The sequence below is a fragment of the Theropithecus gelada genome, chromosome 7b (assembly GCF_003255815.1).
Source record: "Theropithecus gelada isolate Dixy chromosome 7b, Tgel_1.0, whole genome shotgun sequence".
In the NCBI taxonomy this organism is placed as follows: Eukaryota; Metazoa; Chordata; class Mammalia; order Primates; family Cercopithecidae; genus Theropithecus; species Theropithecus gelada.
The window spans coordinates 48,412,427-48,438,994 of NC_037675.1; the positions used below are offsets into that span (position 1 = coordinate 48,412,427).

General features: G+C 33.4%; 1 protein-coding gene across 1 annotated transcript in view; it reads right to left on the bottom strand.

Annotated features, from left to right (window-relative positions):
• Positions 1-26,568, bottom strand: part of MDGA2 (MAM domain containing glycosylphosphatidylinositol anchor 2) — an 849,182-nt gene that overhangs the window by 220,987 nt on the left and 601,627 nt on the right. The window lies entirely within an intron of this gene.

The following is a 26,568-nucleotide window of genomic DNA, read 5'->3' on the forward strand; positions in this document are numbered from 1 at the left end:
AGGGGTTAGTGTTACTTTCATAATTTTAAGGATTCATTCACTCTAGATAATCATCTCTGAGTTGAAATAAAGTAAAACCAAACTTGGTTATAGCCAAGTGGTGTGCATATCAGTAAACCTCATTTAGGTAATCCAGAAATAATCTTAAAAAATCTAAGTCAATTAAAGACTGTGAACACTGATTTTTATAAATGTGGTAATATTTTCCAGTGATATCAAAAGTAATGCCTTAGGTCTATGTGCAATTATACTTAAATACTGACATTTAATTTTGAACAAATAACAGATTCTATGTAGTCATAGGGTATTAAAATTAAAAGTAAGAATATGGGTCTCATTTAATCTAATTATTTCCCTATGTCATTACTTAATTATCGTATAATTTTCCAAACAACTCAAAAATTACACAAAGGACATATGAACATTCTCCTAAGTTGTATCTACATGTTGACCAACACTAGTTTGGTAACATTTGAGTCCATTCACATTCATGAAACATTTTCATATATTGAAATAATCTGAACTGGGAAAAAAAAAAAACCTGGGGCAAAAAGCATTTTCGAAACATTTTCTATGAACTTTTCTATTCTACCATACATAGATGTTTCCAGTTAAAACTGTTTGTTGGCTCTCTAATGCAGATGACCAAAAGAACCTCTCCACAGATAGCTTAGAAAACAGGTTTGTATGCTAACAGAAGTGTTTTCTAGGTCTAAATGCAGTGCTGTTTTCACAAGAGATCAGTAGTAATGATTACCAGAAGGCTGCCAAGGGAGCATCTATAGGCTTTCTAGTAAGGGCCTGAACGTTGAATGATACTACAGTACTCAATATGGAAAAGCATTTTCTCTCTATTGTGATAGTGATTCTCTTATGCACACATTTTTCTTTTTTTTCATCATCTTCCCCATTTCCCTCTCCTTTAACATGACTATCCCCACATGACAAAATGTAGCATAAACAGTGAAACACAATTATCAGGATAAAATATTGGTCATTCACTTTTACCATGAAGCCCAAATATGTAATGATATTGTCAAAAATGCCATGAATTTAGTGGACCTGCAGACACTAGAAGGCTGCTAACAGCATTCTGGATAGCCCCTCTTTAGTTTAACCACATTTTTGTCAGTTAGTCCAATAAAAACCAGTGAGAACTATGAAAATCTATAAAATCATGCAGAATGAACTGGAGATTAATATACTTTTAAATGTGAAAAACTTTTCTAGGTTTTAAAACTCTTTAGCCTCAAATATTTTCATGTGCTTTCTTGTTGACATCTTAATAAGATATAAATAGATATCAAAAACAATGTTTGTATCTTTCTTATTCATTTATTTGAAGGGCTCCTCCTCAAGACTAGCCACTAGGCTGGGTTCTGACTACAGGACATGAACGAAATAGACATAACCATGGCCCTCATGTACGGCAGCTTGCAGATTCATAGATTAGAGGCCAACTTATTCACGCAACACTTATGATACTTATGTCTAGAGAAACCACAGACATATATAGCGATGAAATGTTTTATATGCCTGAAGAAGTTTCAATCTCAGAGGACAGTCTCTCTAAATTATTGTTTAGAAAATGCACTAAGCTTTAATCTTAATGAAAACATGAGAAGACAAATACTTAAATCACATTCTCATACTGTCATTTGTTACATTTTTTCATAATAAAATGCAACTTATGAATCTTATTTACCCCTAACCATATCTTTATCAGTAAGTTGCTCTAGGGTGAAATTAGGATACATTTTGGTATTCTGTTACCTAGAATCATATATTGATATTTTCACAGGCACTGAAGTATGACTTTGCATTGTATTAGGGAAGGGAAATGTGATGAAAACGTCCATATCTGGCTGCTATATTTGGTATATAATAATTGTGCTCATACAATGCCAACGTAATGGAAGTTTTACAGTACAAAGCAAATTACGTGAGTAAAAACATATTTTCTTTTAAAAACAGATGTAAAATTTAATATGTCAGGAGCATTTACTTTTATTAACACCGTAACACTTAAAGGAGAGTTTCCTTTCATTTGCTAAGAATTTTCTTTATCCTATTTTTAAAGAGAAATTTTAGTCATAATTTTGAAAGTTTTACTATTGCATATATTAATTTATTAATAACCAGATGATTAATATCAGGGTTCATATGGGATACCTTTTAGAATAGTTTTCACTACAAAGATATATGTTGGTTGCATATGTAAACACACATAAAACTGAGATGTTTAAGTGGTTGTCATTTATTTACCATGCAGCTATTTTTTTCTAGTTCTGTGCTCTGCATAGTGACATATTAAAGTGACATTGAGAGAACTGCAAACTTATCAAATTAGATTTAATGTACTAAACAACTCAAAAAACACTGATAAAAATATGAAATCAATATCTGTATTATGTGTTATAGAATATAACAACTTTAAAACCCAAAGTAAAAATATTAGAGATTAGAAACCCATAATCAATTAATACCTAAGATCATATATAATATGCAATTATACAAATTAATAAAACGCAATATAATCAAGCATGCTTTTAAGAATGAACTCGCAGCAAAAAACATTGGTTAATCTTAGTATCAGATAATTCTATGATTTGGCCTAAGTCAATTGTACTAGTCTTCCAAATGACACAGAATCTAAAGTGAAAAAGAGAAACAAGTCTGCTAAGTGAGTTCAAGTTAAGAAATATCAGAATAACTAACATAGATTATTTAATAGAGAGTCATTTCTCTGTTTATGTTGTCCCTCTAACAAAATAACGTAACTGATTTTGCATACAAAAAAGAAATGTTCAGATAAAAGATGTGTGTGTGTACTTATATATAGTAACAGAGGACAGAGAAATTTTGTTTTCTTATTAAGCTCAGAAAACTAAGAGCATAGCTTTGTAAACTAGGTCTGGGTACATTGAGAACTTGCAACCTAATTCCAGTTTTTCATGTCTATGTAGTCCAAGATGGGCAATCTCATTTTTATGGATCAAGCACATCATTTATAAAAATAGAAGGTGATAGAGTTAGGCTCCCTTAGAGACACATTGTACATTGTGAGAAATAGCTTATTAACAATTGTGCCTGAGTTTTGAAAATATAGAGTATTTAATATAGTTAATCAACTGGGCAGCAGGTTCCTTCGTTTATAATTAAACACTCTCTTTTTCAGTGAAGAGTTTATAGTAGTTCACGAAATGTTAATTTAAAGCCATTTCCTGCTACCAGTTAAGATTTCAAACTTTTAAAATCAATCTGTGATTAGTACTGGAGTATAACAGAGGTCCAATAGACTTAACGAGACTCTATAGAACTAAAGAAATTCTATGGAAAAAGGATCAGAGAAATCCCTTTCCCCAGATGCAATTTCTCAGTCTGAATATTGAAAATCCCCTAACACCAGCCTGAGACAACATTAAATTTGGCTTAATGTATCATAAATCGTGATGGACGAACCTTAAAAGGTACTTGTTTAGTCTGGCAGTGCATGTAAAAGATTGGCATCAAGTTGAACCTCTGTTCTGGATAATCAGTTTGGAAACACTGCAGTGTAACTATAGCCTTCCTTTTTTTAATATTGTGAATTGAATGCAGGCTTGGCTCTACATTCATTTTTTAGCAGTTTACTTGCAAGGACATTCTAATTGCACTTACTGAAATCCTTCTTCTTCAGGCTATACAGATGTGCTCTGTAAATGGAGTGAAACCCATGTACTGAAACGGAGGCCACTCACTGCAAAAATTTGGGTAGGGTTTGTTGCTGACCTTCCCTAGAAATAAGAGTCCGTGCCTGTGAATGTGAATGCCAGTGGTTCAATGGAAGACTTCAGTTATGTAAAACTAGATTACATCTTGAACTTATGCTTGAAAGAGGGAACACTGCCTTCAGGGAAGTCTAGGCTTGTGGCTTCCACAAAGAGGAGGCTGAGAGATTGTATCTTGACTGTAGTTATAGATTTAAAATTATAACGTACACTGTTTTGTTGGTCAAATGTTCCATGAAGTATGCAATACATAGTAATTCAATAATAAACTAAAATTTATTGACAGAACAAAAAAAGACAACAGTCTTATACTTAATGTGAAAAACGTCTCTTTGGAGATAATAAATATGAGGTGTCAGCTTTTAAGCTTCTGTTAAGTATCTATTTCAGAAGAATGATAAGATACAGAGTGACCACTGATCACCATTTCAGGTTGATAAATTGCTGAAAAGAGTGTCTTAATCGATTATGTTTTATAATCAGGTTGTAGGATTCTGGACAACCTGAAGAACTGACAAAACCTTGTTGAGATCTGGATATAGAAACCATTAATAGTGTAATCAGATAAATAAAAATCAATTTCCTATTTATTTATTCTTTGTGGAAGAAAATAAAAATATCTATGTGTGAAAGATGAAGTATTTTCCTGACCCACCGAATGCCAATTAAATAAGCAGTTGGAAATAGGTTATATCAGCAAAGCAACTTAAAAGATAGTAAATGATAGTACATATAATCTGTCCTACTATACCTAGCAATCTATCTTTCTCCTCAATAGGACTGTGAACACCTGGGGTTGGAGTGGGTACACCTTACTCTTCTTCATTGCCCCCAAATCCTGAATATGGTGCTTTGTTACAGTTGGTACTCAATACACTTTATTGAATTTAATTATAATTGACATTTCAAAGCATTAACTTTATAGATGCCAACAGTATGATAAGTTCCTGTTAATTTTGATTTTGTGTTGCAGTCGTGTGTTCTGAGATGCATCTGGGGAAATAGAATAGGAAAAAGAACAGATCTGATGTCCTCAAGGATTCAGTGATTTTGTTGTGGGAACAGAATAACACTTGATGAACAAACAAACAGCATCAACATGGGAATACATGTGAGGAAGAGAATTCTGTACACAACACAAGAAACCTCATTCTAGCACATCCACTGACTAGTTAGCTATGTGTATGGGACATCAACTATCAAACAACTCTCTTTATAAAGGAGGATTTCATCCAAAAGGGCTTGTTTATATGCTTCAGATAATAATCATTTCTGAGCAAATATGGATAATTACTCAACTGATAATCAGTTGATAATCTGAGGAAAGATGGAAGAAGGAAAAAAACTGACATCTAAGCAGAGTTACATTGTCTGAAATAGTATTTGCCAAAATCTGTTTCAGAAAAAGGTTAATAGAGGTTACATTAAAACAAAGTGTAGGCCAGGTGTGGTGGCTCATGCCTGCAATTTGGGAGGTCGAGGTGGGCAGAGCACCTGAGGTCAGGAGTTCAAGACCAGTCTGTCCAACACAGTGAAACCCAGTCTCTACTAAAAAATACAAAAAATTAGCCCGGCATGGTGACGGGCACCTGTAATCCCAGCTACTTGGGAGGCCGAGGCAGGAGAATCTCTTGAACCCAGGAGCTGGAGGTTGCAGTGAGCCGCAATCACACCACTGTACTCCAGCCTGGGTGACAAGAGCAAAACTCCATTTCACACAAACAAACAAACAAACAAACAAACAAAAAACCAAAGTGTAACAAAGTTTGGAGATTGACTATATGAATAAAAGTTTGCATTTTTCCCAAACTTTTCAGCACTTTGAACATGCTAACATGCTCATTGTCACATTACTAGAGAGGCGATTGCATCTACCAAGGGACCCTTTATTTATGGAACATCTCTTTGACGACTAGCATCCCAGAAAATGAAGTTTGGGAAACAATGACCTAAGAAAATCTATCAGTCAAAGAGAGTCAGTGAAAAGACACTAAAATTAGATTCCATTCTTAATATTGTAGGCATTTCCCTTATGAACATCACAAAATACTCAACAAGGTGTGACTCTCTAGTGAAAATAATATTTATTATTTAAAAAGCTAAAGGGCTTGGCAATGATCTTAATTTTTTAAGTTAATAAGTAATGGTACATTGAAGTTATAAAAATATATTTCAGAGTCATCTAATAAACTCACCTACACTAAGGGCCGCATGCCTCTTTCTTTTCAACCAACAATTTAGAAAACAAAATTAACTTATCAATTTGTTCCTGTCTCTGAAATGTACATTTTGCAATATGCAAACAGCATTAAAAAGAAGATAAACACATCAGCTTTTGTACAACTCCAAGCACTGGTGTCAACAAGACTTAATCTTTCTCATTCGTTTGAAGAAATAATAATTTGAGTTAATTTATTTATATCTTATGTTATTATTAAAAGTATATGCAGTGTTAGTCTTAAAAGTATTAAAGCTTCTAGAAAATGGATATGAGCAGGAAGGTCTTTTAAATTTTTTTTCTCTGATAAGCTATTAAGTATTCTTATATTCACTTTTCTGTATCTAACAACTCCAATTGCCAATCTAGTCTGAATGGAAGTTCATTAATAATGCAAGAACAAAAATACATTACACCCTTTCCTAAAAGTGGTTTAACATAGCACCCCTGATCATCAAAATGTAGAATCAGATGATGAAATGAAGTTGGGGTTCTATTTAATTATAAAGTATCAAGGCTTTATTTATTTTGTGAATTTACTCAAAGCTAATTAGTACAGTTAATCATTTAAATTGTTTAAGCATAGTATGGTTGAATTGAAAGTGCCTTTTGAATGTCCTTTCTCAAAAGAACATCAGCAGGTAAGCATTTTGGGTAAGAATTAAAGAAAGAAAGGATGTTTTAGACAGGCACAAATTATGCTTTTTGGGGCAAATTCTTAAGAAGGGGGAAAAAGTGAACTAAAATAATAATAACATTATTATCATTATTATTTTGCCATTCCTAGCCCTATTTTGCCATTTTAGCCCTATTTTAAGTAGGAAAAAATATATATATTGCTGATAAATTACCAAAATGTCTATACTAGTGTCATAAATAAAAATCTTTTACATGTGGCTACCATGTACATGGTATTTGAATTAGCATGATACCTTAGCACCAGTTATTTGAATAGAAGATTATCACTTTGCTGGTCCTATAATGTTAAAAATTAGTGGGTATTTTGAGCTCACCTTTTCTATGAAATTTAATAATACTTTTTCACTATGAGAAATGAGAATGTGTTCAGGTATATTATATTTTTTATTAGTTGCTAAAGACCTAGGACTAGAAACAGCCATCAGATGAATGGCAGCTGAGAAAGATTGGTACAAAATATAATTCATTTGAAATCCTTTTGAAAATAGTACATCCTTAATATTTATGAAACTGATCATGTAGTAGTGAAAATTAGATGAGATAATGAGACTAATTTAATCTAAAATCTTTCATTACCTTTATTGAGCTTTTTTATTTTCTGTCTCATAAGCAGTGCTCTTTCCCTTTCTAAAGTGATTCTGCCCCTCTGCCAGCCTCTCTCATGGGACCCTGAGGCCCTACATTCAGTTGGCCACTTCTTTTGAAATATCAATATTTCCTTTTCCATACTTTATTCCCTCAGACTGGAAACTTGTTTAGGTCACATCTAAACTTAAAACCCTTCTCTTAACCCCAATAATCCCTCAAACCATTTGTGGCATATTGCTTGATAAAATGGTGACATACCAGTTGCACTCACTCACTAGGATATCTTATGTGCTGGGTTTCACTGGCGCTACTCTGGCAGTGAGGGCTCAAAATTAGCAATGATCTCCTAATCAATTAATCCAATATTTTCTAGCTCCCATTCATGTTTGTATTATTCACACTTTCCACTTCTTGTCACTTTACATTATTGGCTCTTCTTTCTTGAACACCTCTTTTATACTGGCCTCTATAACTGGTAGGATATAACATTTAAGAAAACAAATTAATGGAATGTTCTAATTCACATCACAATTGTCAGGAGAGTCTCCCTTCTTCATTTGAGTTCTGTCATTCGAACAGTTCATTTCAGTTTTATCACTTGAACAGTTCTAACATTAGAAAATAAATTAGTGAACTGTTCCCATTCACATCACAATTGTCATGACATTCTCCCAGTTCTATCATTTGAACAGCAGTTGTAAAGTCAGGCTTGTTGAGAAAGGTAGGATTTTTCTAAATTATTTTGCCATAATTGGAAGCCATGGAGTTTTTCCTTGATGTTCTCTCTTTCCTTTTGCTGCCCATGTTAGAACATGAGATAGTTGTTTGTTTTGTTTCTTGAGCTGTAGAATATTGCAATCATATTTGTGCATATTTCAATTTAAAAGAAAAATGTGTTAAAATCATTTTAATATATGTTTTCATTTTGACACTACAAAGCAAATAAAATAACTTAGATATATTGAATGACTAAATGAGAAATATCTTTAATTACTAAGAATTTATATAAATTATCTTAATTACCTTATCTGATAAGAAGATGAAAAGTGAATACTATTGACCTGGTCCATCTAAACATTCCCCTTATTTTAACTAAACTTTAGACAGATTTATTTCTTTTTCTTTTTTTGGGAGGGGTACGGTGGGGTTATCCATCCCTTCAAGTATTTATCCTTTGTGTTACAATTCAATTATACTTTGTTATTTTTAAAGGTACAATTAAATAATTATAATTGACTGTAGTCCTCCTGTTGTGCTATCAAATACAAGGTCATACTCATTCTTTCTAACTATTTTTTTATACCCATTAACCATGCTCATCTTCCTCCCCCCAACCCCCGCCACCACCACTCTCCTTCCCAGGCTCCAGTAATCATCCTTCTCTTCTGTTACATAGATTTATTTTTTACTATAGGCCCCTGGTCCTCATTTTCACAGAGCATTTATGCTAGAAAACTTGAAAATTTAGAGAAATTGTAAATTCTTCCTCTGCTCCATCGACTTGTAAATAATCTGAAACTCAAAAATGTTTTTTCTCAAGTATCTGGGAGCCACCCCTTTGAAATACAATCATCATCTTTGAAGTCTCTGAGACATCGCCCCTATCTCCCATTCTCTGAGGAAGGTAAGAGCTTAATTTTGAAATGTGAAAAGAGACAAATAGCAAAGACAGATGTCTTAATCACATTGACCAACCTCTCCCATAAAGTCTTTCAGTACTTTTTTTGTTTGTTTGTTTGTTTTTACATAGTCTCGTTCTGTCACCCACGCTGGAGTGCAGTGGTGTGATCTCGGCTCACTGCAACCTCTGCCTCCTGGGTTCAAGTGATTCTCCTGCCTCAGCGTCCTGAGTAGCTGAGACTACAGGCGTATGCCACCAAGCCTAGCTAATTTTTGTATTTTTTTGGTAGAGACTGGGTTTCACCATGTTGGCCAGGCTAATCTCAAACTTCTGACCTCAAGTGATCCACCTGCCTTGGCCTCCCAAAGTGCTGGGATTACAGGTGTGAACCACCACACCCAGCCTATTCCAGTACTTTCTATTAGTTCACCCAGGATTTAAAAATCCTCCTGCTTTTATTTCACCTGAGTTGAGTTAAATATCTCCCCCCACTGTAATGGTTTTAAATATTCCTTGTTATTTTTAACAAGCGTCCAATGTAATTTTTCTTTCACAACATTAAATTTAATCATGTGCATTTTTAAAATAGATGAAAATAGGATCAGTCTAGGAAATTCGTTGCTACAAAATTTCAAATGTCAAAGAAATACTTATGGTTACAACACACACACACACAGACACACACATACACACACACACCGCCCCCCCCCCCCACAGTATGTTGCTCAAAGATGGAATGTCATATAAGTACAAGAGTATTAGAGAGTTAAAGACGTTAATTTAATCCCTTTATAAAGCTATCTTCTCCAATGTGGTAAGCTCTATTTAATCTTTAATGCCCTGCAGGTATAGAGTTTCTGATAATAAACCACAAAACAAAGATCTGAATGTGTTGGTTAATTAAAAGATGGCAGGACTGCAGAGGCATGAAGAGACTCAAAATTAAATAAATTTAATATGTTATATGTATTATAAATAGAAACGTATAATATACCCTACCTTTCTTTAGATGTGTTTAAAGTATATTTTTAAAATACATACTATAGTGTGTGTGGATTTTTTTTCTCTTTTTAATGAGAAAATTCTATCAAATAAGCAAATAAGATAGGTCAAAATGATGGTGGTATAGACATACTTTTCCATTCTGTACAATTGTTAGTTGAGCCACAAATTGGCTTTACTCTTTGCAGGAAGAAAGGCAAAGAGGGAAATACTAATTTCACAATTCACAGTATCTGGGACTTAAAAATACTCTAATTCCTCAAATAAACAACAAACAAAAATTACTATTCCTGTTTCAGAGATCTGAATTGAATTTATTTTCTGCACCTGCATAAAGGAGACATGCAACAAGTAGCATTTTTACTCACTTCTTTATAGTAATCATAACAATGAAATTCACAATCCTAATTGTCAATCTATACCTCAAGGTGAGCTAACTACTGTAACTTTATACAGGAACCAAATGAGTATGTTATCACCGTATAGTTGTTCAGGCTCAATTTCAGGAAAACTCCAAAGACATTGTCTGGGTAAATATTAAACAAGAGTGAATACAAGTTTATGTTCTATGAAAATGACCTAGGAAGGTTGTTGGTTGTTGTTTGGGAGGGGGTTTTGCAGATATTAAATGTTACAGATACATGAAAATATATTTATTAATAGTTAACTGATAAGAAATAAGAGTCACATAATCTTAGAAAGGAGAAAAGACAAACTAGGACCTAGATGCTGTAGTGAGGTAGATAGAAGAATATATGTGGAGGGAGACATTATAGAAAGCTTATATTGTACCTATACACAGTAAAAATACATTTTTTGCAGTGCAAAAACTGTGAGCACCTCAAGAAAATATTTTGCATTCAATTGTTTGCATTTCTTAGAGACTTGTTGGACATAAGCCAGTCTAATGTTAAGACACATTTAACAGAAACAATGACTATTATGTTGGAGGAGTTGATCTAAACTCATTCTTAAAGAAAAATGAGTTGATGGTAAGACCAGTAATCCACTAAAGTTATCTCTACTTTTTGAAAGTAAAACTATGATAGCGATAGTTTGAAATATTGGTTCTCCAAGTATGGACCCTAGTCCAATAGCAGCAGCATCACCTGAGAATTTGTTAGAAAGGCAAGTTCTTGGATGACACCCTGGACTCAATCCTCAGTTTTGGGGATAGAGTTCAGCCATCTGTATTTGAACAATCTCTCTGAGTGATTCTGATGTACTCTCAGGTTTGAGAACCTCTGTTATTGAAAACATTTATGCTACCATTCTTTAGAAATACAGAGAGAAGGCAGGTCATCAGCTTACCCAGAAGGATTATTGAGATATTAAAGCACAAACTAAAAAGTGCCATAGAATATCTTTTTACTTTACAGGGTCTTCAAAAGCCTGTTAATCCTAATTATAACATTTGAAATATTATTTTAAAAAAGCTCCCATAATATCTAACAAAAGAGTCTAACATTGTCTCACATAGATTAACATGGAACTACTTCCTTTCCACATGGCCAAAGCTTGAGAAAAATTTCACAAAAACACTTATTATTTCCAGATTTCTTCAGAAAATGATAAAAATGTAGAGTGCTCAATATTAAGCACCTTAAAGTCAATCTTCTTTACCAACGAATTTCTAACACTGAGTATTAAGAAGGTAACCAATCCTCATTAGGGAATATCTAAATACCTGATATAGTCATAATTTAGGGGTAAGCGATTAATAGTTTATTAAGTTTTTTTGTGAGTGGCAATGGTTTCTGGGAGAGTCAACACAGAAAACAGTGAAGAGCAAGTATTCTGGGGTCAGACTGCCTGGTTCTAATATGATTTCATCATTTATTGGCAATGTAATGTACGGTTAGCTCTATAGAGATTCAATCTCCCAAATCTGTAAAATAGCAGTAATTATGAAGCATACAATTGATCCATGAAGCTCTAGTATGCTAGTCCCAACACAGAATAACCAAACACTAGATGTGAGCTGCTTTTTATTCTGTATTTCTGAGCACTCACAACATGTCTATCACTATTCTTGCTGCCAAGGGTGCATAGATGAAGAGCCTAGTGGTGGGGAAAAGTATAGAAACCAAAAATCTTATAAAGACAAGGAGTGACAGTACTTTATTATAAGACAACTCATTATTGTGAAATGGTAAGGGAAGACTTCATGTATTTGGTGGCGCCCGAGAATTCAGGTAAAAAAGGAAGACAGACAGTTAAAGATGCCGAAAGGCCATTCCAGACCGTGGCAGCTTCATGGGTATTAGAACAGGAATTCTTACAGTACCAACCATTGGTTTCAGTTCAGCTTTCAATAACTCTAGACAATCATCTCATATTCCTTCAAAATGTGTTTCTCTATGATTTCAAACATTCAATTTCATTTCCCTCCCATCTCTGAGGATGTGGGGTTAATCTTTCGAAAGCTGACCTTTTAAATTGTGCTTCTGAACTCAGATCCAGCTTTGCATTGAACATCATTCACACATCATCAATTTTCTCTTAAATTTTTTCCTCACAGGAAAAAATTCTTTTTTATACGAAAATTCTTTCCCATGTATTTATGAACATGATCAGAACCTCTTCATTAATTAAAACGAAGAGACAACTATATAATACAGAAAGCCTTTCCTCAACTTCTTTATCTTCTGAAGCGACTTCTTATTTACTCTCTTTATCTCTCACTCTCAAAATAGTAATATAGTAATATATAAACTACTCACTTTTAACCTCTTTCCATAGTTTTGATTCCAACCAGTAACAGAAGTTTTTTTTTTTTTTTTGAAACAGAGTCTCGCTCTGTCGCCCAGGCTGGAGTGCAGTGGCGCCATCTCGGCTCACTGCAGGCTCCGCCTCCCGGGTTCACGCCATTCTCCTGCCTCAACCTCCCGAGTAGCTGGGACTACAGGCGCCGGCCACCAGGCCCAGCTAATTTTTTTGTTTTAGTAGAGACGGAGTTTCACCGTGTTAGCCAGGAAGGTCTCCATCTCCTGACCTCGTGATCCACCCATCTCGGCCTCCCAAAGTGCTGGGATTACAGGCGTAAACCACAGCGCCTGGCCCAGTAACAGAACTTTTAACAATTGCCAGGGAGAGTATGTTCTAAGGAGCGACAGCTCAGTCCAAACTCCTGCTGCATTTGCTGTATACAACGTATTCTGACTTTTTGTTTATAGCTCCCAGACTAATTAGACTGCCATTTCCTTTGTCCTGAATCTGGGCACCTCTTGTCTCCTCTCCGTCTACACTATCACTTCTTCACAGCTTGCTTTTACATCCATAGTTTCTATCTCAGCACAGGTGCTACTTAAGTAAAACCCTCTGGTCTCAACTCTCTGAGATACAGTTGCTTATTTCCCAATGCCTGTTCGATTTTTATGTGATGCAGCACTTCAGTCAATGTTCCTCAATTAAATGTCTTGTATCACTAAGGTATGTCTGATCTTTTTTTTCCTTCTCACTCTTTCATTTATGACACATTCTCCGCATAATTAAACCTTTCCCCGCCTTTTCCTTTACTGTTTTCAGTCTCCCAGAATCGGCCCTTACTGTTGGATTCACCTTGTATGACATCTTGTCCATGCTCTCTGTCCACATTGGATCCAGTCACTGAAGCCCAGATCTAATGTCATCTTTTTTATAATGCTTTCCCCAATTCATGTAATGAGTCTGAAGAATTGCCACTATTCTTTGTCTATAAGAAAACCCTCTTCCAGATATTTTATATTCTATGGACTCTCAAGCTTCCTGAAAATGGAAGTACTTCACATTGCTGTCTTCCTGAGCACCTTCTCTTCCACAGAAAAAACTGTCACAGCACTTAGGTTGGCGATGTGGAAGATATAACACATGTAAAGCTTTTCATCCACAAGGGACATATCTGAAGCTATTACCAAGTAGTCATCAGATTGATTGTTGACACCTAATAATTAACCTGAACAAATTTGTTCAATTTTGTAAATTATCACACAACTGACAAAATTTGAATAATGGGCTATCGATGAAGTAGTATTTTGTCAAGGCAAAATTTCCACATTTGAATAACTATACTGTGGTTATACAGGAAATGCTCACTAAAGTGTCTTGTGTAAAGGGGCACTATATCTCCAAGCTACTAGCAAAGGACTCATAAAACATTTATCCGTGTATTTATAAAAAGAATGACAATGTTAATAGGAAAGCTCTTAACTAACAGTGAAGCTGGGTAAAGGCTATATATGAGAGTTTTTGTACTATTCTTGATATTTAAAAACAGTTTTCTTAAGAAGTTGAGAAATTAGTATTAAAAAATCAACTGGTTTGTTGTTGTTATTTATATCTACAGATACAAAATCTGTACCCTCCAGTGATAACAGTGGAGTATGTTACATTTCTAGATTTTCTTCCTCCTATTAAACTATTCTCCTCGAATTAAGCTTAACATTTATGACCCTTTGAAAATTATCACCAATATAAAAAATTAGTATCGAATACTGACAAAAAAACCGAAAGAAAAATAATACTAGTGAAGAAAACTGACTTTTACTCAATAAAATATTTGTCAAGCAAATAAATTAATCCTTCTTATACAAATGGGTATAATTAAGTGATGGTGCCTGATAAATACTATATACTTTTTGTAAACTACTACTCAATATCTCATAGAAACTTGTACAACATTTTTTTAGTTTAATTAAAACAAATGAACTGTCATTCTGAAAAACATGCAGAGGAAAAAAACTGTTAATACTCTCTAACAGTAACTTTCTAGATATTTCGAAAAAAAATCAACAAAAATATAAAATGTGGAGCCATCCAATATATACCATGTGTAATATTTTTCATTAATATTCATAATTTCTTAAGATTAAGTCAAAATGATACATTTTTCTTAACGTTTTCCACACATATGCAGCCACATATGACTCTGTGAAAGCTCAGTTAAGCCAAATGAAGATGTGTAAATGGGGCTGCTGAAAGTACAATGCCGTGTTCCATCACATTTTATCAGGGTACAACGTATTTAAACATATGTGTATGAGTGTGTGTGTGTGTGTGTGTGTGTGTGTATTACCCAATGAGCATTATTAATATTATTATTATTATTTTGAGACGGAGTCTCGCTCTGTGGCCCAGGCTGGAGTGCAGTGGCCGGATCTCAGCTCACTGCAAGCTCCGCCTCCCGGGCTTACGCCATTCTCCTGCCTCAGCCTCCCGAGTAGCTGGGACTACAGGCGCCCGCCACCACGCCCGGCTAGTTTTTTGTGTTGTTTTTTAGTAGAGACGGGGTTTCACTGTGTTAGCCAGGATGGTCTCGATCTCCTGACCTCGTGATCCACCCTTCTCGGCCTCCCAAAGTGCTGGGATTACAGGCTTGAGCCACCGTGCCCGGCCAAGCATTATTTTTTAAAAACATCTTTAATTACTCTGACTCTCCTTTTTCACTTCATATTTTATCTACATATTTGAAATCATACTATATGAACTATATACCTTTATTTGGAAGTCCACATGAAACTTGGGAACAAACCAATGAGAATTTTATAAAGCTATTATTCTGAAGATTATATCAGAATTAATTCCCTTGAATCCACTCCCTTGACCAAGACGATAGCGCAATACATTAGCTTCATATGTTTTATTTCATCATTATTATTCATGGAAACAAAATAGAGTTGTAATTGAAATTTATCTGACCTGGAAAACATTTCCTTACGTGAACATCCTGCACATTTCTACTCATCCATTTTTTATAAGATAATCATTTCTCATTTAATAGGGCTTTGCAGCAAATTTAAAACTTGCCCGGTTGGCAACTCATCATGAACTTGTAACAAGTTTTTGTTTGTTTGTTTGTTTGTTTTTAGTATCATTGAAAACATCACTCTAAAACCATAACTTTAAATATTAAGCATTTTGAGGCACCAGCATCATGAATTTACACTACTGAACAGCACAGTTAGGCACTGGATTCCTTTTGATTATGACAGAAACACTATTTTTTTCCCCCCTTCACTAAACGGCTACAGGCAGGCATGCATTTTTTACTTTGTGTCAGTTGCTTTTGGTTTTGGTCACTTTCTTTGCTAGTAACTATCAGCTCTTATTCCTTACAATCATCATAGGGTTAGTGCAAAAGCTTTATTCCTTTCCTAATTTGCTATACCGCCTCTTTTGTGAAAGATGTATGTGAACTTTATCATATGCAACTTTATCATTGTTCTCTACCTTTTCATAGTTCTATTACTGTTATTTTTTTGTTTTCTTTTGTTGTTTTCCAATTCTTAGTCGTGTCCTTCTGGGCTCAGTATGATTGCTGTATATGTGTGATGTTATTTTGTATTTTCTACATAATGGGACTTAACCCAAGTTAGAAGCTGAAACTAATTTACTTATACCTAGCCATGTTCTAAGAACATTTTGCCAGGCGTTCATATTTATTGTTAACATAGTGCATCCTGCAGAAAAACAAAAAAACACACACACACAAAGAAGCAATGACAATATCCAGTTAAGAAAATAAGACAAAGCCAGAACTGACATTGATTAAAAAAAAAAAGTACAATAAATTCTATATATTTTACAGTGGTAAGTCATATATTACACAATAAATATTACAGCAACCAAAATAATAAGGAAACCATGGTCAATTATAAAACGGACAGTTTTTGCAGATTAAAAAAATAGCTGTACAAGAGAAGTACAATTTCTCTTTTATGCTTCTCAGAAAAATGGTATAAGATAGAGTGATTAATAATATCTTTGAAAACTTTCTTACAACAAACAAGAAACAATTTTGGGGGACTATTTATTTAAAAATTGCTTAGTGTACGCTTAAAACATCACGTCAAGAGAAATGAGCAAAAGGAATTATAATACGTGAGGGATGAGGAAATACGATATAATATGATAGGATATGTCAATTCAGGGACAGATTTTAGTGCATTGAGGCCAGTTGTTCTTAACAAAAGGTAAACATCAGACCATAATGTCTGAATTACATCCCTTATTGATTCCAAGTATGTTATTTTAGAGTAGAGACTGGATCTAGATTTTTAAGGTCTACTAAAGATTCTGATTCATCCTTCAGAATGAGATCTACTGACCTAGAAGAATAACTGAAAACATATAGTACATGCTTCTCTTCCATATATATTGATATCCTGAATTAAGGCTTTGAAAGATATTTGTAGCAATAACTGAGTTTATACTCCCCGACAAATAACTACAGGGCAACTAATCTGAAATGACAGTTAAGTACAGAATCATGTGCTTCAACAGTCAGTCAAGCTGAGACAGCCTCCCATAAAAACCAAGGAGCTAAAATCTCTCACAAACTCATTAGAATGTCAATATATCAAAGAAAACATCCATATCAAATTTTTGAAATATAAATCCAATTTAAACATTAGGACAGCACAACCCATCAACCTATGTGCCTGTTTTCTCCTTCTAAAATTTGGGGGGAAATTATTAAGAAAAAACTGAGATAACTTCATTCACTAGAGAAGTAAAATAATCTTTCAAAAATAAACTCTTGGAAAGAAAATGTTGTTGACTACTAAGCACAGCAAATATATAACATTTCCATCTCTACTTTCTCTATCTATAACAATTACTGAAAAATGATCCTAACAGTCCTTCCAATCCAGGCCAGATAACACCTAGAATTTATTTAGGACATAGTTCTCTAGGAAGCTACTAATATTTGACCAGCACTTGCCTTGCCAAAAAGACCTCTCTGGGCTTATTCCTCCTACCTGAAATTTTGTATCCTTTGACCAATATCTCCCCAGTACTCTCCATGCCCCCAGTCTCTCGTAACCACCATTCTACTTTCTACTTTTGTGAGTACAACTTTTTTAGATTCCACATGTAAGTGAGATGAAAAAAAAAAAAAAAAACAGGAAAACTAGGATGGAAGGAAGAAAGGAAGAGAGGGACAAAGGGAAGAAAACTTTCTGAACATCAACAGTTACTTAATCTTCACTTGACATAAACATTCCTTAATAAAATACCCTTTGTAATTTACAGATTGCTTGGGTGATATTTTTAGTCATTTAAAGAAGGCATAAATTAGGACAAGTTATTATGTGGATAAGTTCTCATTAATAGATTGAGAGATCCACAACTACTCACTGCTCAAAACAATGGAGCCAAACATTTAATTTTGTCCTTGATTCTAACATTTCTGTTTGCAAAACTGAGCAAAACCCAAACATTGATGAAATGTCATTACTTCAACCTTTAGATATCAGAAAAATTCAGCATGGAATTATATTTTTATTAAGTATTCCCTCATTCTTAACACTACTTGGGGTACAAGCTAGAATGAAATAATATTGGAATGCAGGCAAATCAAATATGAAAAATACAGATAATTTCTGATAGCATTATTTAAAATTTGGCAATACATTTTAGTGATAAGAACAGCCAAATTATCCCTTTGCACTCAGTTTTACTTTAGAAAGACATTTATTGCATCCAAATGTCAGTAGTTATGTGGTAATAAGTAGTTTTAGGCTGTGTTGACAAAATATGAATGTTGCCAAATATACTGTGTTATTTGATTCAGCTGATTTTCTCCTAAATTCTATTTGTCGTACATCTGAAATTCAGTAAAATAGAATGAGTAAAGTATAGGAAGGTGAAAGTTAACACTTTGTCTAATTCAATTTAACACATATTAAATGTCAATTACATAATTCAGGCATTAGTGGGATATAGTCCTATCATTACAGATAGGGTAGAAGAAATGATTGTAAAATCAAGCTGGACATGCTAGAGACTAAGAGTAGTAAAAATAAGTTTACATTTCACTTACGTTTAATTCAATTATTTCTGGAGGAGATGTCTATTCAATTTATAACACAAGATCAAGCTAATTTTCTTCCACCGAGATTTTGGAAAGGTTTTATTCAATGAGAAAATATAATTTCTGACCGTCAATTAAAAATATTTTTCCATAAAACAAATCTTGAGATATATCTGAGTTAGTTTTAAGGTATTTTATTTGTTATTAATAAATATTAAGAACATGGCCACTTAATATGCAACAATCTCTCTGTTACTCAGTGATGTTTTGTGCATCCTCCCTCACATGCCCTTATCTTTCCTTCCAGAATCTGTTCTTATCCTCAAATCCATACCTGAGCCTACTGGTCACAGTCAGCAAAAACTATGGCCTCTTACTTCACTAAAATGGCATTAAGTATAAATGCCCAAAATGAATTGCATACCACGTCAAAGCTCATTTATAGTTCCACCTCTTTCTAGCCTTTTCCATTGTGTCTCATAATGATTCATTCTTTGTCCTATTGCTATTGTACCTGGGCCTGGATCTATCATGCTCCAGCACTCAGCTCACTTCTTCTTTTCAATTGTCAGTCTCCATCTTGTGCTAATTACTTAACTCAAGCTTTTGCAAGTGCTCAAGTCTCTGTAATATTAAAAACCATTCTTTCACAAATCCTACTTTTACTTTTATTTACAGTCAACTTCTGCAAATCATCCAACTTCAGTCTTTATTTCTGAAATACTAGTTACTTCCACGCTCTGCCAAAATGTGCTTTCTTACTCGCGTCTCTATGTTACAGTATACCAGCAGCTTTATTTTCATGTTTCAGTCTTCATCTACCTTAACTCATTCTGGCATTTTACATTGTTGACACCTTCATTTTTAAAATTTCCTTTAAAAATATTTAAAATAGTATTACTTTCTGGCTCTCATTTTACCTCATAAACAACTCTTTCTCATTAAAAAAAAAAATGTAGCTATTAAATGTATACATTTTTCAAAAGTTCATATCCAGGTCATTTATACCATATTATCTTTAGTCTATAGATGGTGAAACAGAAACACGAAAAACTTAGTGATAAGATGTTTCTAAGTATCGAAAGTATCAAGCTTATAAAAGTCAAATATTTTCCAATTAAGTAATATTTTAAATATAATTTCACAAAAGTATTTTTGTAAAACAATATACTACCCACTTATAATGCAACTTCTAAACATATAACATCTGTGCCTTTAGTTTTTTTCTCCAAGGTCAGGAAAACTAGGCAGAGAATTTGGACACATGTGCTTTTAGAAAAACAAAACAAAAACACTAGAGTTTATTCATCTAGAAAATACTATTATGAGCTTATTTTTGGAAATGACATGTAAATAAAATTGCTGTATTACCCACAACCATATATCATATGTTAACTGGTAATTATGAATGGTTCCTAAATTATCACTGGAAAAACACATATCCATTACCATATTATTTTTAGTATGCAGTGACTGCAATTCAGACATAACCAATTAGGGAAGAAAGAATTCTGAATTTATTGCTCAATTTAAATGTTGTCGTCATTTTCTGATGGAACCATTTGCCAATTATTGTTTCAGGGCTGTTGATCATTACGTTGTAAAATTATGCTACTGTTATCACCTTTACTATGTAAATACATCAGATTATAAGTCTTTTCAGATTTTGTTACATTTTTTGCTACTCAAATTTAAGAGATAGCAAAAGCTCCTTTAACTATAGGAGTTTAAGGCAGTATCAGATTTATGCTGGAAAAATGAACCAACTTAAGCTACTCAGTTATGTTTTATTTTACTCACTTATAAAATTTGAGTTTTCTGTGTTCTATTATCATTGTTCTTCAAATACTCATACAAACTTAGTCTATCTCACTACAAATACATTCTGTTCAAAGTACACTGAATTGCATTTCCATTTCTGACTTTTCTGGGGTCACTGGCAGCTGATCAACACTCCCATAGAGAAAAAAGAAAAACCAATGAGATTTTTTTAAGTCCTTTTTGAAAGTATCAGATATCAGTTCAGGCAACCTCAACTTGAGAGATCTAATTCCAGAGAAGGAAAACAAAACAAAACAAAACAAAAAATGAGCTTCGCGTACTATAGCTACTTTTCTTTCAAGTCATTGTCTATTTCAGGTATATAGCTGTAGGCTGAAAATGCAAGCAAAAATCTGCAGTGAATGACCCAGAGTATTCGACTGGAAACACTGAAAGGTTATGTCCTAGGAATAGGGCAAATAGCAGACAAATATAGCATTACCAAGCCAGTCTTCAATATGCTCAGCCCCTGATTGGAATGAAACAATAAGACTACTTTATCTGCCTAACATAAGATGAAGTAATATAAAAAAGAAAAGAAAAATATTTCTGAAGAAAGATAACCTAATCCTGAGCCAGTTTTTCATACAAAATAAATGGCAGTCAGTAAAAAATAAGACGTGTCAAGAGAGAAGACAAAGAAAAATAGAGCAAAGTCAACAGACCACAGATGATCAAAACAGGTGTTCTCAGATAAAAATAGTAAAATAGCTATGATAGAAGTGCTTAAGAACATAGGATACAAAGCTGGGAAAAGCTAAATGAAAAGATGAAAAATTTTGCCAGATAATTGGAACCTATAAAACTAAATCAAATGTAAAGTTTACAATGAAAAAAATTAAATAAGTGAAATGAAGAATTCAATAAATATGTCTAGTAGTAGATTAGAAACAGGAGAATACAAGACTGGTGAACAAGAAGATGGGGCAATTAGCAATATGTAGACTGAAGCACAGATGGAGAAGAACAAGGAGGAAAAATTAGGAAACAGCATAAAATATGTAAAACTCAGTGAAAGGTCTAACATAAGTAAAAATTGAATTAATGAAGGAAACAGGAAAAAGAATGAGAAAATGTAAATATCTGCACAAATGCTGGTCCAAGATTTTCTAAAACTTACACAACTGTAATCCACATATTCAAGAAGCTCATAAAAATCCAAGCACAATAAACACACAAAAAAATCCACATTTAAGCACTTACTATAAAATGTCTAAAGATACAGAGAAACTCTTAGAAATATAGCTAGGGCCTAGGTGGGTGGGGTGGAGGGTGGAAAGCTATATAAAAACATACACTTAAAAATACTATACATCAAAATGTAAAACAGAACTCTTGGGATACAGTTAATAGTACCTCTAAAGGAACATTTACAGTCTTAAGAGGCTACATGAGGAAAAATAGAAAAGATAAAATCAATACTCAAATCATTGCTTTAAAATGATTACTTAGTGAAAGGAACAGGGAAAAGTACACTACTCCACATTCTAGGAAGTTCTTCATGTTCAAGAAACCCATAGGAGGTCACGACAAAGAAAACAGAAATAAGAAATAGAGAATTAGAAACGAAAGGTAAGTTGCAGACAAGCTCTAATATTTCAATAATTATACTCAGGTGTACATTATCTAAATACACCAATTGAAACAAGGATTGGCAGAGTGGATTTTAAAAACTTGACTCACCTATATATTATCTATAAGAAATTCATTTCAAATATAATGATATAGGTAGATTAAAAGTAAAAGGACAAAAAATATACATCATGCAAACAACCATCAAAAGTAAGCAGGGTGGCTAGATAATGTAGACTTTAGGGCAAAGAAAATTGCCAGATTCAGAGAGGGACATATGTAATGACAAAAGGTCCAACCACTAAAAAGTCACAGCAATTGTATATCTGTATATACCCTTCCCCATCCAAAATAAGCAGAAAATATGTGAAGCAAAAACAAATAGAACTGAAAAGAAAAATAGACAAATCCACAATTATACTTGGAGACTTTGACATCCCCCCTTTAAATAGATGGAAAAACTAGATAACCAATCAACAAAGATTCCATAGAACTCAACTAATAGTATCAAATCAACATTTATAGAGCATTATTCCCAACAACAGAAGAATGCTTACTCTCCTCAGGTTCCCATGGAACATAGGATAGACCATATGCTGCTTAAAAACAAACCTCAACATATTTTTTAAAAACAAATTGTACGGAGTGAGTTCTCTAACCACAATAGAATTAAAAGAGAAATAAGTGACAGAAAGATTATAGGAAATCTCCAAATTCTTGGAAACTGAACAACACTCGTCTAAATAATCTATGGGTCAAAGAAGAAGTACCAAGGGAAATTAAAAAAACAAATACACTGAACTGAATGAAAACAGAAGATACCAAAATTTGTAATACAGCTAAAGAAGTGTTGACAGGGAAATTTGCACTGCTAAATGCATACAGTACAAAAGAGGAAAAGTCTCAGGTAAATTATCTAATTCTCACTTCAAGAAGCTAAAAAACCAGCAAAAATTAAAAAAATAAAGCTGACATGCTGAGTCATAAAGTAAAAATAAAAGTAATTCAGTGTTATGGACTGAACGCATGTGTTTTTCCAACATTTCTTTTGTTGTAACCCTACTTCCCCACCCTAACCCATTTGTAATAGTATCAGGATGTGGGGCTTTTCAGAAGGAATTAGGATTAGACAAAGTAATCAGAGTGGAGATCTCATGAGTGGGATTAGCACCCATATAAGAGTTACAGAGAGAGCTGGCTTTCCCTCTCTGCTGTATTCCATGTGAGGATATGAAACGTTTGCAGTGTGCAGCCCAGAAGTGTGTCCTCACTAGAATCCAACCATGCCGACGCACTGATCTTGGACTTCCAGGATCTAGAACTGTGAGACATCACTTTTTGTTGTTTAGAAACACCCAGTCTATGGTATTTTTGTTATAGGAACACATGCTAAGATATTCAGAATCTAAATTCTGATCAAAATGAAATTAAACAATAACAAAAATATAATTAGAAAACCCACATGTTTGAAACTTCAGAAATAAAATTCTAAGTAATCCTTGGGTCAAATTAAAAAAAAATCACAGTGAAAATAAGAAAGTCTTTCAAACTGAATAATAATAAACTTATTACATATCAGAACTTTTGGGATACAGTTAATAGTACCTCTAAAGGAACATTTATAGTGTTAAGAGGCTACATGAGGAAAAATAGAAAAGATAAAATCAATACTCAAATCATTGCTTTAAAAATTAGAAAAATAATTAGCATTTGAAATATAATGATATGGAAGGAAAGAATAATCAAGGACAGAAATCATTATAATAGAAAACACATGTACAACAATCAAGAAAACCTAGAATTCAAATGTTGGTTCTTCAAAATAACTAAGGAATTTGAATAACCTCTAGCAAAACTAATAGAGAAAAATTGAATGATATTGACACAGATGATCAATATCACAGTCTGGTCTCACTACAGATTACAACAGTGGTTTGTTGGAACCACTTCAGTCTTGCTTGTGACAGAAACAAAGAATTATGTTTGATTAAATATATTTAGAAATAATTGGAAGCATTTAGAATGAGCACTGAATTGGAAGAGAGCAGATTATATGCATCTCTTTCCAACTACAAAACTTGGATATTGGCCATGATCTGATTATATATGCCATGAAAATTGGTAAATACTGTAAATCAAGTTTTTTTTTTTTTCCAGAGAGCTGGTTTACCAGCACACCCTGGACCCTCTTCCCCCCAAATTAAAAAACATAATTACAGGAATTACAACAACTTTATATTAATAAACTTGACAACTGAACTGGCATATTCAGATTCCTATAAAAACAAAACTAAGATGTAAAAATGTTTATTCCTGAACATTTGGCTAGTCTTATACTTATTATAAAAAGTAAATCTAAAATTGCCAATCTTTGTACAAAGCAATCTGTAAGCCCAGACGGCTTCTCCTCAGAATTATTTCAAACAATTAAAGAGAAAGTAACACTGATTTTACATAAACTTCAAGATAGCAGAAAAGAATATATCCCAATGCTTTTAAATTAATTATCTTATTTTGAATACTGAAATATAATTTACATACATTGAAATGTTCATGTCTTAAATGTATAGTTTAATCAGTTTTAACTACTGTGATTATGGACTTTGAATGTGTAAGTTTTTTTGTTTTGTTTTGTTTTGTTTTAAGCAGTCACTAATTCTTAGTTCATCTTAACAGATTGTTTGGCTAAGATGGATTTGAATTACTGGGTTGATGATTTCCATTTTCATACAGTTTTCAGATAAGTATATTTGTTGAGCCAACAAAGTAAAAAGAAGATGAGAAGATTCTTTGAAAACTAAAATTAAGAAATTTTCCTATGGAATCTAGAAAATAAACAATTAAAGAATTATATTTGATTAAATATATTTAGAAATAATTGGAAGCATTTAGAATGAGCACTGATATTGGAAGAATTTGGACAGAATTCAAAAAGAAACAAAAACACGGCAAATGGAAAATTTGTCAGGTTGTTATTTCAATTAAAAATTGTATGTAAAATCTCATGCAATTCAAAATTGCAAAAATAAGTTTTAAGCATTATTTTGAAATCAGAGAATAGAATGTATACTTACTTTTTGAAAAGATTCTATTATTAAAGATAGAAGTTAAACATAGATATTTTTACTTTAAATAATTATCAACAGTTTCTAATACTTCATAAATAAGAAAATGAAGTAAGTTCAAAAAAACTAGTTAATGTCACCATTCTGGGCAGCAAATGAAAGAGATATTTTATTTCTGAATATGTAGAGACTCTCATTTTTCAAAGCCCAGCTAATTGGAACCATCCTCTGAGGAATTTTCTCTATCTCCCTAATCAGAATTAATTGTTTCTTCATCTGAGATTTGAACAGCACATTGCCTATGCATCAGTTGTGATGTTAGTTTATTCTTTTGCATGCTATATGGAGAGAATTGCCCTGATATCTCTGTCACATAAGCATATGAACTCTATGGCCTCAAGGACTTTTCCCTTGTAGCAACTAACACAGATATAGCAAAGAGGAGAAATTATTAAAATACCTATTATAGCATCACTTGCATTTACTTTCCTGGTTTAATATCCTGACATAAATAATCTATACATAGTTTTTCAGAGTATAACTTCATTAGGAAATTAGTGTTCTTCAATAATTATATGTTAATACATGTAAATCCATAAAGACGCATGTCCTCTTCCATTTGTAATGAGTATGGATCACGGAGCATTTTGCTCTTATAAAATTATAGACGGTTGGCTGGGTGAGGTGGCTCACACCTGTAATCCCAGCACTTTGGGAGGCCTAGGGGGGTGGATCACCTGAGATCAGGTGTTTGAGACCAGCCTGGCTAACAAGGTGAAACCCCATCTCTACAAAAAAACCCACAAAAAATTAGCCAGGTGTGGTGGCAGGTGCCTGTAATCACAGCTACTCAGAAGGTTGAGGCATGAGAATCACTTGAACTTGAGAGGCAGAGTCCATCTCAAAAATAATAATAATAATAATTATAGATAGAGCAAATCTATCTTAAAGCTTATGTACTGCAGTTTCTTAGTATCACAGAGAAGTAACCAAAGGCCTATTTACATATCCATGATGTGAAAGCTAATTTAAGGCAAAACCACAACCAGATCATAGATATCTTGCCCGATATCTTCCTGCCTATAGATCATTTAGTCCAAACTAAATCTGGTAAGCCAGTGAATCTGGGAATTAAGTACGTGCCATAACAATGGTAAAAATGCTGAATTATGTGTTTTCATATTAGTATTCATTGTCTTGGCACTGTTTTACAACTGTAGGGTATGAAAAAAACAAACAAACAAACAAAAAAAAACTACCAAGGGTCTCAAAGAAACTAATTAAAAAATTTCAGAAATGTTATTATTTGAATAAAATCCCCCTTTTCTGGACACTAACCAGTGCTGACTTTTAGAGTACTACTATCATTTTTAAAAGAAAACTGAAAGATTTTTTCTTGGCTAGAGTAACTATGACAA